The sequence below is a fragment of the Jaculus jaculus genome, chromosome 6 (assembly GCF_020740685.1).
Source record: "Jaculus jaculus isolate mJacJac1 chromosome 6, mJacJac1.mat.Y.cur, whole genome shotgun sequence".
NCBI lineage: Eukaryota > Metazoa > Chordata > Mammalia > Rodentia > Dipodidae > Jaculus > Jaculus jaculus.
Genome location: NC_059107.1, coordinates 115,556,246 through 115,569,085, shown reverse-complemented (window position 1 = coordinate 115,569,085; position 12,840 = coordinate 115,556,246). Strand labels below are relative to the sequence as shown.

Below are 12,840 nucleotides of genomic sequence, written 5' to 3'. Positions count from 1 at the left end.
CAAAGCCATCCTGAGACTACATAGTGAGTTCCAGGTCATCTTGGGCTAGAGCAAGACCCTACCAAAAACAAAACAAAACCAAAAAAAAAAAAAAAAAAGATTCTAAATTGGTGAAACAAGCAAGGGTGCTGTTTTCCTGATGAACCAGATACCAACACAAGGGGGAAGAAGACCAACACAGAGAAAAATCAACGCCTACCAAATCAGAGAGTCAGAGCCCCAGAGGCCCCAACACCTCACTGAAGCAGACCAAAAATGAACCCAACATGACTCAGGGAAATTTTGCAGAAGAGGGGGCGGAAAGAATGTCAGAGCCACATGTTGGGTCATGATATGCAGAGACATTTATCGTACCAATAACTGTGAGCTAACTCCACAATGCACGAACCATATACCTCAACAAGGAGGGGCCAATGGGGAGGGGGTAGGTCATGGATAAGCCTAATAATGGTACCAAACTGCCTGCACTTGCAGAATAGAAAAATATATATATATGTCAAAAAAAAAAAAAAGATTCTCAAAGGTTCAAGTGGTCTGACATAAGGCAATTGGACTGTTCATTTAGGGAAAAGGCTGGGGGCCTGTAACTGCTAAGCCACACAAGAAAGTAAGTATAAAGACAAAGGCATTTTCATCTCCTGCCCTAGGCCAGTCAGGTAAAGAGCATTTATGACCACATATTTTATTTGCTTTTGCAAATGAGTTTTGCGCACATGAATTTTTGTAAATGAGTCTATGGGCCCTAAGGAACTTTCAGATGGTAGCAAACAAAAACGTTAGTTTGTTTTGTTCACGGTGCTAATATTGGTGCTGCCTTTACAAGAGACATAATGAAAATAAACTGCTGCACCTAGGGAGCCTTGGGGAGCGTGAAGATTTAACTCCTGCAAATTATTTGTTTTTATCAGTCCTGTGAACCACAGGACAGTGCTTCTCACCATTTTCTCACCTTGCAGAGAGCCCTCTTCACATTACAGAGGAGTGCTTTTCATCTGCAAAAACTAGTATGGAATTAAACATTCATGCTTGACATATACAAGGAGGCTGAGCTCCTGGAGCCCAATATAGAAAGGAGCTAAAATTCCATAGTCATCAATGGCAGCTAGCCATCCTGGCCCACTAGAATGAAGAGACCCAAAATCAGAGTATGTAAGAGTCCAAAACAACCCAGTCTGTCTTATAACTTGGCTAACAGTAGCTAATCTTTACTAACTCCCAGCCCTGACTTTTTCAGTAGTGGATGAAAGAGAGCCCAATTCAGTTGGCAGTTCATAGCCTTATGCAAGTTATTTATAGCATTCATTTATTCATCGGTGCATTTAACTGAATCAATAACATGTATAATAACATATACCTCATTACACAGGTTATGCTCTTCTTACAGGTTGATTGACTATTAAGTAACCCTGGATATGCAATACCAAAGAGCTAGGAAGTGGCATAGCAGAGACTCTGGTCCAGCAATCCCAGCTCTAGAGATCCCACTCAACCAATTCACCTCAGTGCAAGGTACTGAATGTTCACTATGTACCCAGCATTGGGTTTGGCTTCTGTTTCCTCAGTTGAAACTAAGGGAAATAAGACTATTTCACCATAAGGATTGAACAGAATATGGTTTGAACAGCACTGGGACAGTGCCTAGTACCTAATAGATACTAGACATAGCTGATTCCCTCCCTCCAGGTATACAAAAATGAATAAAATTTCATGACTTCCCTGCGGGGTTGGGAATAGGTTTGGTGATAACGAAACAGCCTTGTTCCATCTAAATCCTTTCACCTCTCAGACAGGACTTACTGAAGTAATCTGAATCCTTCTTGTTCACAAAAATCATTTTAAAGTAAAAATATCCTTACCTCTCTCCTTGTGAAACACATTAGCATCTAGTACAGCTGCTGTCCTTGTCAGAGAGTGACACAGGGCCATACTGAGTTAATGTTTCCCACATCCATGGGAGCCATGCTATAATCAGACAACATCCCACCGAGGCATTCACGCACACCTAAAAGCCCACCAAGCCCCCAAAAAATGAAAAGGAGAAACCTTTTCCAAATCAATTTTCCCTTTTGTCTTTGTTTGCAACTCTCTGGCTCCCTTCCTTTTAGCCATTGAGCTAAACTTCAGGTAGAGAGAAACGTTTGGCATGAAAATGATTCTCCCATAAAACCTCGAATCTTTTAAATACTTACAAGAACTGTGTGTTTCAAATATGCTGAGACTTCTATAAAGAACACTTTTTACTTTGTGCTATTTGAAAGTCCAAGTCATTTACTTCTGCTGTTCCTCTTTTCAACTTGTATGAGATACCCCCCTGAGTCAAATGGAGTTACTATGCAGATATTTAAAAACGAAAAGGGTCTACAGCTATACCACCCTTAGCTCATCCAATCTCATCTAAAAAAGAAAAGGTGTGATGTCGTGGGCAGACAGAGAAATATAGTTAGATTCTATATAAGAAGCACTCTTTTTTTTTTTTTTTTTTTTTTTGAGAGGTGCTCTTAAATCCCCTAATGTGACTCCTCAGAGATGATGCTAGCCATCTGGGAAATGACCCTAGTACTACAAATATTTGGTTTTGTTCTACTTTTCAATTTACCGCTCCATTTCAGAGAAATTAAAGCATCAACAACTGGTGCTTATGCACGAGGCAAAAAGACCTAAACAGCTACATATATCTCAGTTTCATTCAAAACCTGGGAAAGCAAATCAATGAGGGATAATGGGATGGGATAAAATTAGCTCAGTGGGGAGAAAGCATATTTGCCTTCTAGGGTGACTCTTCTCAAAAAGGCAGAGAAGAGAAGAAATTCAAACTTCCTCCCACATCACAGAGAGCCCACAATTCATCAAGGTGACCACATGCCAATGAAGCTGATGAGGAGAACATCATTAAGGAGGAAAATTTGCAACAACCCTCAGTTAAGATTTTCCTCACCGAGAAAGCTTAGCCTTCCCTTCCGTTCTTCCTCCATCCACTATTTGTTACGTTTCCAATTAGGAAGGTAATGCGGCACTCACAACTCCAGTTAGTAATGTATTACTTTAAGCTATATTCTGAAACCAAATGGGACCCATAAATCATGCCTCTTCTCGCATGAATTGAGAAATGCTAGGGTCAACTGAAATTTCTAGAAAGGTGGAGAGGTGGGGCCACCCCAGTTTTTTGGGCCTTTTTTCTACAAGTTGCAATAATTGCAAATGCCTCTTAGGAAGGACTCAGCGTGGGTCATTCTCCAGCTCAGACCCAAAGCTAAACTGTCGGCACTACCTGTGAGGAGATCCCCAGTATAGGCAGTTCTGAGTCTGAGGTGAAAGGCAGGGCAGGAAAATAGCTCTACTCACGGCCTGGAGCCTAGCTAGCCTTTGTCTCTGATCATCTTTTCCTTCCAGACTGATCACTGGCCCCTGCTGAATCAACAAGTGACTAAGGAGACTGCAAAGGCCTGAGAGAGAGGAGGGGAGGGGCCGGATTGGAAGTCCAGTAAATTCATTCCGAAACACATCCTTCCACTCATGCAACTGTTTAAACATGCAAGGCATGTCGCTGACTCTCATTCCCACAAGGGAATTTTGACATCGCTTAGTGTTTGGTGACCTGAGTGGGAAAGGAGAGAGGGAAAAAGGTTTCCCTCTCTGCTTTTTTTTTTTTTTTTCCAAGGTAGAGTTTTACTCTAACCCAGGCTTACCTGGAATTCAGTATGCAGTCTCAGGGTGGCCTTGAATTCACAGCACTCCTCCTACCCCTGCCTCCTTGAGTGCTGTGATTAAAGGTGTGTGCCACCATACATGGCTTCCCTCTCTGCTTTGATGAGGAAGAAGAGGTTATAATCAACATACTCCATATTGAAAGAAATTTCTCTCTCTATCTCTCCCTCCCAATCTCTCTCCCTCCCTCTCTCTCTCCCTCCCTCCTCTCTGCCTGATGGAACTTCATAGAAGATTCACAAGCTTACATACATACACCAAATGTGCCTGGTGGTGGGATGGTATTTACACTTTTCACCATGCTAATTTCCATCTGCAGTTGTTTTATTTTAGGGTCTCCATTTTACTAAGTACTTATACTCGGAGCAAATGAATCAGAAGAGGTATAATTTTAAAAGCCAAAAAAAAAAAAAAAAGAAAGAAAGAAAGAAAAGAAAATCAAGAAACAAATCGGCTAGTAACTAGGAAAACAAAAAACCAAATTGACAAATCCCCAGCTATTGTTTTTTCAAGCCCCAGCCCAGCTGTGTTTAGTTGCATTCCTTCTCAAAATGCTTCAGCTTTGAGTGAGACAACAAAAGCTCATGACCTCAGAGAGCAGAAGAAAGTCACCACAAAGGATCGGGTTATGCTTCTGTTTGGCCAAAGCTAGGCAGAGGCCACCTATGAGAAACTATGTAGCCTGGAAGTCACAGAGGACTGACTGAAGTATTACCTGTAATCAAGCTTCAAGTGGATGAAATACTGACACAAACTGTGCATTTCAAATATGCTGAGAGTCCTGTAAGGAAAAGAATAACTGCCAAGTCACTTGGTTCTGTTGCTGATGTTTTCAACTTGGATATGAAAACTCTCTACATCAAGAAATAGCAGCCACAAACACTTCAAAACAAAATGGAAAGAAGAGGTATGGCCTCCTGGGCCAAAAAAGATTCTTAGATCCATTTTTGAACCTGGAGGGGGACTTGACCCACTCAGAAAGTAACGTGCTTCTAGGAAATAACCCCACAACTACAAACCCCTGCTTTAGTTCTACTGTTCTTGCCACTAGGAAATTAAACTACTGTCTAGGAAATGGTCCCATTACTACAAATCCCTGCTTTAGTTCTACTGTTAATTTCCCACCCCATATCAAAGAAATGAAACCATCAACTGGTGTTTATGCAGGTGACACAATCACCTATGTCACCCTTAATGAGTTCCTTAAAGCCTCTACATCTTCAAAAGAGTGTGATGATGCCCCTACCTCAAAGGCAGGTAAGCAACAGAACATAGTGACCACCTTGACACAGTGCCCAAAACACAGTGGGGATTTAAGAAGAGGCAGTTAAAACTTCTTGGGGGGCTAGAGAGATGGCTCAGCAGTTAATGTACTTGCCTGCAAAGCCTAAAGACCTAGGTTTGATTCCCTAGTACCCATGTAAAGCCAGAGGCACAAAGTGGCATGTGTATCTGGAATTTGCAGTGGCTTGAGGCTCTGGCCTACACATTCTCTCTTCTCTCTCCCTCTCTCTCTCTCTCTCTCTCTCTCTCTCTTTCTCTCTCTCTCTCTCTCTGTGTGTGCGCGTGTGTATGTGTGTGCGAGCGCGCATGCACACACTTACAAATAAAGTAATTTAAAAAATCTTCCTGATAATGTAAGCTGAGAAGCCAACCTGTAATGACTCCTCTGCCATCATTAGCCATTCAGTGAGGAGTCCACCACTGCCCAAAGCAGAACCTCCAACCGTAGCCTGCTCAAACTCCCTGTGTGGGAAGGCCTTTAAAGAGGGCCAGGTTTTCAGACTAAAGAAATAAATGATATGCATTGTTTATAAGAAACTGAAAACTGGGGCTGGACAGATGGCTTAATGATTAAGCGCTTGCCTGTGAAGTCCAAGGACTCCAGTTCGAGGCTCGATTCCCCAGGACCCACTTTAGCCAGATGTACAAGGGGGAACACACTTCTGGAGTTCTTTTACAGTGGCTGGAGGCCCTGGCGCACCCATTCTCGCTCTCTCTCTCAAGTAAATAAATAAAAATAACAAAACAATTTTTAAAAAAGAAACTGAAAACTGTTCCCTCAAACACACATACTTTTTGAAAAGCTACTGTAATGCACTCAACTTAAGAGACTGAAATTCCTTAACCACTGCTTAAGGTCATTTACTTGAGGTCATTTTAAATAAGCCTAGTGATTATATGGAATCAAAGAATCATCAACACCTTAAGATATTATCATAGTAATAACTCTATCTATCATAGAACCAATATCTCCTTGTACCAGTCAGCATTCTGAACCCTGAGAACCACTGCTGATCCTCCCAAATCTACAAGATAGTGCTTCGCACCCATTTGTTAATATGAGAGTTTTGAGACAGAGAGACTAAGTCACTGCTCATGGCTACAGAAAAGACATTTCTGTCAGCTCCAAAGCTATACAGTCTGCTGCCTTGTGCTAGCCCCACTCTCAAAAATTAGTTCAGGGCTGGAGAGATGGCTTAGCGGTTAAGCACTTGCCTGTGAAGCCTAAGGACCCCAGTTCGAGGCTTGGTTCCCCAGGACCCACATTAGCCAGATACACAAGGGGGCGCACGTGTCTGGAGTTTGTTTGCAGTGGCTGGAAGCCCTGGCGCACCCATTCTCTCTCTCTCACTCTCTGCCTCTTTCTCTCTCTGTCTGTCACTGTCAAAGAAATAAATAAAAATAAACAAAAAAAATTTAAAAAAAATTAGTTCAATGGATAATGCATTCCAATAATACAGGAGCCCCCACTATGGTGGAGCAGTTATGGAGGGGCTTGAAGAAATGGCACAGAAGTATGTGGTTCTGACCTCCAAGATGATCTCCAAAACCCTGCCACATTGTATATGCGTAGTGCCCTCCTTCACCACACTGGAGTTGATCGGATCATAGCAAGAGTGATAACAGCATGTCATCTCTAAGGTTAGGTTACAGAAGGTATTGCAGGTGGTAGAACGCTTACCTAGCAGACACAAGGACCTGAGTTTGACCTCCAGCACTGCATAAACTGAGTGTGGCAGGAGAATCAGGAGTTCATGGCCATCCGCAACCACATAAAAACCAGCCTGGCTGGGAGGCAGAGGTAGGAGGATCGCCGTGAGTTCGAGGCCACCCTGAGACTACATAGTGAATTCCAGGTCACCCTGGGCTAGAGTGAGACCCTACCTCAAAAAAAAAAGAAAGAAAGAAAGAAAGAAAGAAAGAAAGAAAGAAAGAAAGAAAGAAAGAAAGAAAGAAAGAAAGAAAGAAAAGAAACAGCCTGGACTACATGAAACAGTCTCAAAAAAAAATAAAAATAAAAATAAAAACAGTGCACTGTCTTGAGCTATCACTTTATCACCAATTTGAAAGAGACCGGGTAATGCTCAGGTGCATTATCTTGAAGATGCTCAAGCTACTCAGAGGACAGAAGCCATGCTGTAAGAAAGGGAGGCCTCCTGCCAACCGCCCTGTGAGTAAGCAACCACATAGGAAGCCCATCCTTTCAACCTGCATTAAGCCTCAGCTACACTTGGTTCCATGGGAGCCCTTGTTCCAGAACCTCATAGCTAAGTTGCTCCTTCATTCTCGCTGTGTGAAATAATACAGGTTTGTTGTTTAAAGCTGCTCAATTTGGAAGTAATGTGTCATTTAAAAATAAACACCAAGGGCTGGAGAGATGGCTTAGCGGTTAAGCGCTTGCCTGTGAAGCCTAAGGACCCCGGTTCGAGGCTCGGCTCCCCAGGTCCCACGTTAGCCAGATGCACAAGGGGGCGCACGCATCTGGAGTTCGTTTGCAGAGGCTGGAAGCCCTGGCGCGCCCATTCTCTCTTTCTCACTCTATCTGTCTTTCTCTCTGTGTCTGTCGCTCTCAAATAAATAAAAAAAATTTTAAAAAAGTAAATAAATAAACACCAAGACAATATAAAAATCAAAGAGGGAAGCCGGGCATGGTGGCACATGCCTTTAATCCCAGCACTCAGGAGACAGAGGTAGGAGGATCGCTGTGAGTTCGAGGCCACCCTGAGACTCCATAGTGAATCCCTGGGCTAGAGTGAGACCCTACCTCAAAAAACCAATAAATAAATAAATAAATAAAAATCAAACAGGGACTGGTAAGATGGTTTAGTGGTTAAGGTGTTTGCCTGCAAAACCTAAGGACACAGGTTCAAATTCCCCAGATCCCATGTAAACCAAATGCACATAGTAGCACATGCATCTGGTGTTTATTCACAGTGGCTAAAGGCCCTGCTGTGCCCATTCATTCTCTTTCTCTCTCTCTCTCTCTCTCTCTCTCTCTCTCTCTGTGTGTGTGTGTGTGTGTGTGTGTAATAAATAAATCCCAAATTCTTTCTCTATCTGCCTCTTCTCTATCTCTCAAATAAATAATTTTTAAAAAATCAAACAGAAGCCAAGACCTAAAGGAAGCCTTAGTTAAGAAAAATGGGAAAAGGTGGCACCTCCCCCCAAAGAAAAGAGTAATAAGGTCTCAAACATGATTAACACAAAGAAGAGATTCATTGAAGAAAATAGTAACATTAGCAAATAAATGTGTAGCATTTCCTAAGTAGTATTCTAAGTGCTGATACTGTAAGCTCCTTTCATTAACATAGCAGTGTTAGAAAGCAATAGTAGAATTACCCCCATTTTACAGATAAGAAAACTGAGATGTAGAAGTCTTAAGTAATTTTCCTGTTTACTGATGAAGAGCAAAGCTGGAATTCACTGCAGGGAGTGCAACTTCTGCCTCTAAACCACCCAGACATTGTCTCTCAGATCAAAAGAGAAATAGCAGAATGCAAGCAGAGCCTCCAGAATGATCCAGGGTCACATATGGTTACATCCTCTGATTATTGTTTTGATAAAGACAATAAAGTAAAAGCAATACCCAACTTATTTCACTTAAGCCTGAAAATACTCCCTAGAAAGAAACAGAGGAAATGTATTATCTCCATTTTCACAGAGAAGAAAACTGGAGGTGAGAAATGTACAAACTCATGTGGGTCCCTGATTTTGAAATCAAACGTTTTTGAGAAGCAGATCTGGAAATTTTCCGACTCTAATTTAGCCCACAGTTCTAGCATGATGAAATTCTATTTAACTTACCTGTGGATATTTGCATCTACCAGTCTACTAAGCAGTTCCTGTTGGGGGAGGGAGGGGTACAGCAGCAGGGAAGCAGCCTCAGAGAGCCTGTGAGAACCTGAGGTTCGTGCACTACCTTAATTTCAACCAGGAGAAAACCCATTCCCGACAAAACATAATCACAGGAATATTCAAACTCAATTTAAGCAGATCAGAGTGGAATAATTAAAGTCAGGGCTCAAGGCCTCTTTCCAATAGAATAAAATGGATTGAAATAACTTCCACCACTCCCACCAAAAATACAATTAAATTCAATATGCACACATGATGTTGAAGAATAATCACAACCTGAGTTCCAAAGAAAAATTTGCTTATTTGTCAATTTAAAGAATTGATATTACTAATTGTTCCCCACAACAATTTAATAATTGTGAAATCCAAAGAAACATGGCCTGCTTTAAAATACAAAGATACTAATGACAGAAAGACTGTATCATTTCAGACAAACCTAACAGCTACACCACCACCATCATAATTTTCTCTTCCTCCACATGCCATCCACCCCCTACGCACTTCTATTTCCTCAGAACTTCAAGCCTATGTGCACACCACATCCTCTAATCATTGGGGACTTTTTTTTTCTTCTGTTTATAGATTTCTCTTATTTGAGTTGGGAAGGATGAGGTGTGAGCCACATGTTGGACATTCCCTCCTGGACAACTTTTAAAACAGTGTCTTCCCTGTGCAAGGTGCTCGTTTTCGGGTCTTTTGGAAGAATAGTATGAGCACTAATGAAATGTTTCCTGTGTTATTAATGGTGAGGCAATTAGGCCTTCCCCGCACTAGGAGCACTGGCATGTCTGCGGGCGGCTGCAGGCCTCGGGGTAATCAATCACGTTTCTCAGCTGTACTGTCAATCAGAACCTGGCCTGAGTGGCATCTATTGACGGTTCTCAGCATGCGGACACTTTCCCACTCCCTTACCTCTTTGGAGTTCACGGTAATACAGACTTTCAGCCTGCTGCGTTTTCATCATAGAGTGGAATTTTTTCATTTTTCTCTGCTTGTGTTGATTCTTTCCCCCTGTTTTATCCTTTCAAGACCATCAGAAAAAATATAGTATTCAACACAAATCCCCCAGAGGGCTTCTTGGCTGTGGTTTCAATATATATTATTTGATGTTTCGTTCTTCTTCCTCTTCCTTGCCTTCAGACACTAGAGACTACACACTGTGGGTCCCGACTACAATCTCAAAACATTTGCTCCATATTTTTCATGCACTTACAACTGCCCCTCAGTGTTCAAGAACCATTATTTTAAAAAAGCTGTTCTCCCCACATTAGATACCCCAACTTTTTTTTTTTAATTTATTTATTTGAGAGTGACAGACACAGAGAGAAAGACAGATAGAGGGAGAGAGAGGGAATGGGCGCGCCAGGGCTTCCAGCCTCTGCAAACGAACTCCAGACGCGTGTGCCCCCTTGTGCATCTGGCTAACGTGGGACCTGGGGAACCGAGCCTCGAACCGGGGTCCTTAGGCTTCACAGGCAAGCGCTTAGCCGCTAAGCCATCTCTCCAGCCCCCAACTTTTATTTTTAATTTATTTTTACTTATTTGAGAGAGAAAAAGAGGCACAGAGAGAGACAAAGAGAAAGAAAGGGAGGATGGGTATGCCAGGGCCTCTAGCCACTGCAAGCTAACTCCAGACACATGTGCCACCTTATGCATCTGGTTTATTCCTGGAGAATCAAACCTGGGTCATTTAGCTTTGCAGACAAATGGTTTAACCATGAAGCCATCTCTCCAGTCCCCCCCCCAACTTTTATTTTTATTGAATAATGACATTAAAATTGTATATATTTATAAGGTACAGGGTGGTGCTATAATATATGTATATAATGCAGAAAGATTGGACCAAACTAACATAGTCATTGCTTCAGACAGATCATTTATTCCTTCTATCTGCATGAAACATTGTACCAATCGATCAATATTTCTCCACACACACCCCCACCAAAATAGGCCCAATTATAGCAACAAGTATTGGCAAGCCCTCACATACGGAAATGTTTAAAACTACCACATTCTCAGATAATCTGCTCCTCAAACCAGTAGTTCCAGTCTTGGCTTACAAAATCTGATCTAAGTACATAAAATGAGCTTATTTTAAGTCATTGTAGTGGTATCAACGTCTTTCTTTTTGCAGGGGGGTTTGGTTTTTTGAGGTACAGTCTCGCTCTAGCCCAGGCTGACCTGTAATTCACTATGTAGTCTCAGGGTGACCTTGAAACTCATGATGATCCTCCCACCTCTACCTCCCAAGTGCTGGGATTAAAAGTATGCACCACCATGTCTGGCTTGATGTAGAGGTCTTTTTTGGGAGAGGACATCTTTTGGCTTTCTGCACACACAATTATCAGCAGTAGAAAATGCCTATTTCAATTAGAAATTGTATCTATGATTCTATGTAAATGCAAAAGAAACCTTACTTGCTGCATGGAAGTAGGGAGAATGGCCAAGGCCCATCTTGAATGTGTTAGTTTCTGGGCCCTTTCTCACCAGCACCAAAGCAGGTGCAAGAGTCCACATGTGAACTTCCAAGCCCACACATATGCATGTACACACACACACACAATTAAAAATAATTGTATAAAAATCAATTCATTTATTCAATAGTCACTTAATGGGCAAACTAAGAGTTTCTTCCAAGGATTATTTTTAGGGTCATGTGTGCTACATTATTTATTAAGATAGCAGCACAAACATGGTACTGAAATAGCTTTTAAAGAAAAAAAGAGGGGCTGGAAAGATGACTAAGTGGTTAAGGCACTTGCCTGCAATGCCTAACAATCTGAGTTTGATTCCCCAGTACCCACATGAGCCAGGTGCACAAAGTGCTGCATGCATCTGGAGTTTGTTTGCAGTGACTACAGGTCCTGATATGCCCATTCTCTCCCTCTCTCTCTCTCTCTCTCTCTCTCTCTCTCTGTGTGTGTGTGTGTGTGTGTGTGTGTGTGTGTGTGTGTGTGTGTATTTTTCTGCTTACAAATAAATAAATAAAATATTTAAAAGAAGAAGAAAGAGAGAGAAGAAAACGGGTCAACTGAAGGCAGTCTGTGGAAAAGGGGAAGGGCAAGAATCATAATACCTGTCCCTTGTGATCAATGATCAGAGCTCAGACATTATACCAAGCTCAGTGCATGCATTGTCTCTTTCAATCTTTACCACTCCCTATTAGATACGTCCTTCTTTGGATACTCTTCATAAATGAAGAAACTGAGGCATGATATGTTTGTCTCCAGCTAGGAAGCAGTAAAGCTTGCTGTCCAGTCCAGACTGACTGACTCCAGCACCCTAGTTTCTAGGCACTTAACTTTGCTGCCTGCCCAGTCTGGGCTCAGTGCTATGTAAGGAGCATGTCATAATGTCCCTGGATTTCAAACCCTCTTAGATATACACACTTTGTTTTGACTCTCTATCTCACCAAGTAGTGCTCAGATAGAATGTGACCTTGACTGTAGAAGAAGAGAGCTCCTCTCATGTTCCTCATGACAGCAGGAAGGGTGTTGTGAAGCATATGAGAGTTGTTTCTGTACTTTCCACACTCCCTTAGTCTCCCTGTGCTTTCCCCACCCCCCAAACTTACATAGGTCCTGGGAGGACCCAACTCCAACCAGCCTCCTCCATTCAGGATAAAACCTCCACCTTTCCAACTTCCATCTTCTACTTTCCCCCATAAACACCTCAGCTCAATTTCACTCTTTAATTTAGAAAGTGGCAAGCAAACAAACAAAAAAACTTGTTAATTCTCTGACTGCCTTGCTCGCCTCCCTTTTGATCTTTCGATGGCATGCTTTTGTCCTCTCCTCCCTCACACACATCATCACACACAGCACTGTCGGTCAGAACCTCATTCTGTCACTGCCACTGATCACCATGCACTGTACAAGCCTTTACACCCAAAAGCAAGGTTCTCAGTTTCATCCCAATCCTGTTCTGTGATTATTAAACTATTCCATATTCCCTCCAATTGACATTAAGTCATGAAGTTGTCCTTTCCATGTGAAC

General features: G+C 42.1%; 1 protein-coding gene across 1 annotated transcript in view; it reads right to left on the bottom strand.

Moving 5' to 3' along the window:
* Tph2 (tryptophan hydroxylase 2) overlaps positions 1-12,840 on the bottom strand; it is a 132,410-nt gene that overhangs the window by 96,496 nt on the left and 23,074 nt on the right. The gene's annotated exons all lie outside the window — the stretch shown is intronic.